Source organism: Malus sylvestris, chromosome 15 (assembly GCF_916048215.2).
Source record: "Malus sylvestris chromosome 15, drMalSylv7.2, whole genome shotgun sequence".
Lineage (NCBI taxonomy): Eukaryota > Viridiplantae > Streptophyta > Magnoliopsida > Rosales > Rosaceae > Malus > Malus sylvestris.
This window is the reverse complement of record NC_062274.1, coordinates 42,221,892-42,227,596: the sequence shown is the minus strand read 5'-3', so window position 1 is coordinate 42,227,596 and position 5,705 is coordinate 42,221,892.

Sequence of the window (5,705 nt, the reverse complement as noted above, 5' to 3'; positions counted from 1 at the left end):
CTCCTATTTCTTTCTCTCAGCAACTACCGTCGCTGAGGCCGTCCACCCACTCACCTTATTCTCTGGCGAGCCACCCCACCATCACCACTCCGGCAAGACGACCACCGTGACTGCCATGCTTGGAGACTCTCTCTAACTCTCCCGACGAGCTTTCTCTCTCTCGGACTCCTCCCCTGCTACAACATCAAGAGCACCACTTCCGGCCTCACTCGCCATTTCGACGAGCATCATCACCAACGATCACTACCTTAAAAACCTTCCTAGTCACAATTCCAAACCAAGCAGAGACCCCCCTTCTCTCTCTACACAGTGGCACCACCACTGTTCATATTTCCATGGCGAGTTCTTGAGTTTTCTGGTGATGGTGAGCCTTGAAACTGACCTAAAGATTCTTGGATCATGTTTTAGTTCTCGATCTTAACATCTTTAAGGATTTTTGGTGATGGTTGAACACAGAAACTAACTTGGGAACTCCTTTCAATTTTCCAGCGAGGACACCAATTCCTTCTACTATTGGTATATTTCAAACCCTTACTTCACGAGCTTCATTTTTTACTTTTATTTCATCGCAAATGGTTGAGTTTTGAGCTCGTATGGAGCTTAAGATTTTCTGCCCAGAATCCGACGATCTGCCGAAGAACAAGAAGAAGAAAAAAAAAGGGCCTTAAGCCCAAACTCGGTCCAAAATCCTTGGCCCAAACTTTAGCCCAACCAACCCAATTCTTTGGGCCTACCGGCCCATTTCTAGATTGAGAATATTCCCAGGAATATTCATTATGTTGGATTGAGAATATGCTCAGGAATATTCCTTGGAATATTCGTTATAGTTGATCACTGGGGCATCCCAGTTGACTTTTTGTAAAATATGTCAGGAACCCTTCTTAGCGTATTTCGACGTCCTGATCCCAAATTCACATTCTGTTTTCACAAATTTAATTGTTTTAGTGGAGTTTTACTAATGGGTTCTAATATTACACCTAGGTGCGATTATTATTGGTGACTTTGGCTATTCTAGTTCGAACGGGTGTGACTCGACGAAGTGATCTGTGGTGGGTCTTTTCCTTTTTATAGTGTATATATATCGGATAGGATCAAGGGACAAGCATTTTGACAAATATTTTTACATTTCTTTTAAACCTTTAGATTACAAAACATCCAAAGGTCCAGATTCATTCATTAAATGGCATTGATGCTTAAGTGGATTTTAACTAATATTAAACATAAAAATAAAATTTAAAAAGCGTAAAATGTGGAAGGTAATTAAAAATAAAATTAAAAAGGAAGAAACCCTAGCTTGGCTCATTAGGGTGAGTCGTCTCATGATTTGAAGTCCCTTGTGAAGGGCGCAGTTGTTTCTAGCTTGAACTAGTTTTATTGCTTATCAGAGTGATCATTGAAGATGCCAGTTGAGAGTTCGAATGCATCGACAGTATGGGCGGTATGCTGACCTTCTTGGTCATGGTGCTTTGAAAAAGGTTTATAGGGCTTTTGATCAGGAGGAAGGTACAAAGGTGGCTTGGAATCATGTCCGATTGTACAATTATAGTGACGACCCAACACTCATAAATCGGATTTAATCTGAGGTTAAGTTGTTGAGGCAATTGAAGAACAAGTATATCATTGTTTGTCACAGTGTTTGGAAAGATGAGGTGCATAGCACTTTGAATTTTATCATTGAGGTGTGCAATTCTGGAAACCTGAGGGGTAACCTAAATCGACAAAACTAAAAAGATTTTGCAAAGCCTAATTTAATCACCCTACATATATGAACAATAATATACGATTTAGGGTTTTGTACGTTTTGCTTACTTAATGAAGATTTAAGAGACTAATAACTTCATTCGTTGTAGAAGACATCAAAATTTCATATCAATTATATGAAAGTTGTAGACCTCATCGTCAAAGAGGGAGATGGAAGTTACAATTCTTCGAATCAATGGAGTGCTATGTCCTTTCTTGTTTGCACGCTTAAAACTAGGGTTTCTTCCTCTTTAATTTTATTTTTAATTACCTTCCATATTTTATGCTTTTTGAATTTTATTTTTATGTTTAATATTAGTTAAAATCCACTTCAGCATCCATGTCATTTAAAGAATGAATATGGACCTTTTGATGTTTTGTAATCTAAAGGTTTAAAAGAAGTGTAAAAATATTTGTGAAAATGTTTGTCCCTTGATCCTATCCCTATATATATATATGATTGATAGTTTCCATTTATGCATTTGAAAAAGAATTTCTTACGTACACCTGGATTAGACTAAAGTTTATAAGAATTAGCGAAATGACGGAATTTATGAAATATGCTACATCCTATGGGATGCACAGGTATGCTTATAATCTTTGATGCCATAATTATATCTACGGCTATGAATGTTAGTATGTTGATTAGAACTATCGAACCACTGTGGCATGCTTATATTTATGTAGTTTGCTCAACACTGCTACACCCCAATGTTAGTGCTCGCCCAGGGCCAAGGTCAATCCTTCACATGTATGTTCACCTTTGCACCGCACCCTCTCCTTGGATCCAAGAAAGTGCCAGTCATGTCGTACAAGTTGCATTAGGCAACTCCAACTCATAGGTGACCGCGAATAACACTAGTCTTCACGTGATTGTAGTATTAAAGCGTATATTATGATTACACCCAGTCCTGTCGTACATGTCGCATTAGGCGACTCTGACTTGTGTGCTAGCATAGATTGATGAGCATCAGTTTAGTAGAACAGGTCGCATTAGGCGACTCCGACTTGTGTGCTAGTTTAGATTGATGAGCACCTGATTTTACTTATGCTACTGTTGAAATTTTGTGCTAATGTTTGCCATGCTTTTATTTACGAGATATTGTGTCGTAATGAATTCTTGAGATTTTGCAGGCTATGGTAAGTATTTTTATACTCTACGTAGTAAGTATATTTTGGAAACTATACTTGTTTTACAGCGAGGGATTACGATGTTTTTAGAAAGGTTTTTATAAAACTTTATTTTCAGGCCCACTCACCCTTGTTTTTCGCTCCTCCAAATTCTAATAGCAGAGCTCTTGTATCAACGAGGATTCTTGGCAAATCTCAGTATAGGTGGCTACCTTTTAGGGTATAATCTTTATCCTATCATATTGTACTTCACTTATGCTTTGACATCATGTGTGAACTGGGTTCATTCCTGCTCACAGTGCACTCTTGTATTTAGGCACCTTTAGGTTTAAATTTATTCATGTTTTCCACATCACTAGACTTTATGGCTTCATCACATTCCAGGTGACGATCAACACAACTCGATTCGGAGTCCTAGTGGACATTCCGTGTCGAGGTGTGTCATTTGTATCCAATGTCCTAAGATTAAATATTCTGATTTTCTTAACCTCATTTGATTTCTAGGATTATAATAGATAACTCATAAAATTCCAGGTACATATGGATGAAGGTAGAGGTAAATGGTTTTCTTAATTTTGTATAGATATGAATGAAAGTTATATTTTTTTGTCATTTTGGAGGAAATTCGAATGTACAAGTTTTCTGAATAGAAAACTTCATTTTAATCCTTAAAAAAGATGAGTTTTAGATTATAACCATATGTAAGATTAAAATCTAATTTTAGTCCCTAGCACATTTAATCATATCATTTATTAGTTGTATTTTGATGTTTTATTTTATCTTTTTATTTTTATTTTAATGTATTAATTACATTTAAATTTAATTTTTATTTCATTCATCATAATATATTTTAATGTCTACATTTAGGCAACTAATTTTTTTATAATATATATTCCGATAACAATTTTGTATGTTCTTCATTTAGGTACATTAATACATTTGAATATTTTGGTATATCCATCGGTACAAACATGTAGTTACATTGATTCAATATAATGCATTTCGGTCAATATAATGCATTTTGTTACGTACACTTTGGTACACACATTTGAGTATTCACTTTTAGGTACATTAATTCAATTATTATATTTCGGTAAATACATTTAGGTATATACATTTTGGTATTGATAGTTACGTACATACATTTTCGATATTGACATTTAGGTACGTACATTTTGGTACGTACATTTTGATACATACATTTCGGTATTGATATTTAGGTATATTAATTCCATATAATACATTTCGGTACATACATTTAGGTTCATTATAATATATTTCGGTACAATCATGTAGGTACAAATATTTCGGTACAAAAAAGTCAATTTTATATATTTTGGCACAATCATTTATGTACACTTATGTATTTATATATTTTTGTTTCACAAATTTCTTTTAATATTTTCTCATTTACATTCATTTCTAATTAAAAAAAAAACTAAATATGTGCATATTAATAAAATTAAAATTTAATATGGAGAAATTAAATAAAAATACACATTAAATAATAAAAATTGAATGTAAATTTTGATAAAAGTACACTCAAGGATTAAATTGAATATTTAATCTAGCACTAGGTTTTTTTTAAAATTTTAATCTTTTGTAAGGACTAATGTTCAAAAACCCCTTTTATGAGTAATTCATCTTTTACTTTAAATTGGATACAAAATTTTCATTCGTACGTTCAACATACAATAAATATAGTGGGGTATTCATTCAAATTTAATCTTGGACACCAAATGAGAATTTGATGATAGACTTGTTGTGAGTTAGAGAGGGATAAGAAGAATGTCGAATCCGACAACAAATCTCAACTTCCACAATTATATTTAATCGAGTACAATTTTGCTCATCACCTTGAGTTCAAATTATTATTTCATACAAATGTGGTACTCACCACCCACAATTTTACCAACACAAAATAAGGAAATTAAATAAAAATAAACAAAAGCCACCCCCCCTTCATAGTATTTATTTATGGGAGTTTTAACAAAACACTTCTAGTATTGTTCACTTTTAACGAAAAACCATATTTTTACCTTTCTCTAGTACTATTCACTGCACTTTTATTTGTCATTTTTCATTAAAACTATTTTTTTTTAACTTTTTGGTAGTTTTCCTTTTATTTATTGAGGATGCTCGTTGATCTTACAGTAAACATAGTAGCCAAACTTTTTAGTCTTGCACTTTCACAAGCTGTAAATGAGGACCTATAGCGTGGCCTGCTAGCGGCTTCAATGATACTGGCCATGACATTCTTGTCTTGTCCTTGTTTATGGTGGTTCTGAGCAGGATACTCTTATACTTTCCATTGCTCATTATATATATCACCACCTCTATTTAATTACTCAATCAGGTACTTAAATGAGGACCTATATCACCACCATTAATTGACTTATTTAGCTTAATACCCTATGACTTTTAAAAAATGAGGTTTGGCGTTTGGGCTATTGTTGATAAATGCATGGAAGTGACAGAAATTTGGGACCATTTTCTGTAGGAGCACCGTAATACACGATAGGATGATTGTTTATAGTATCACCTAAATATGTTTGTCTACTTATGTGGGACCATGATTTTTCAAGGTCAGAGTAAGGTTGAACCGAATACTGTTATCTCAAGATTCAATCATGGACTCACTACCAACTCCGGGTGGAGCTGTATCAGACGAAGAAGGGTGCCACCACCACTCTACTATGGGACCCTAGGCGGAGTCCTAGCGACTCCACCAGATGACCATACTTGTTTTGCAAGACACGTGATGTGATCTAGATATGGACATAACAATAAAATCCTATAAGTCTTGGAGTCCCTACAATCTAGGGATACGCATG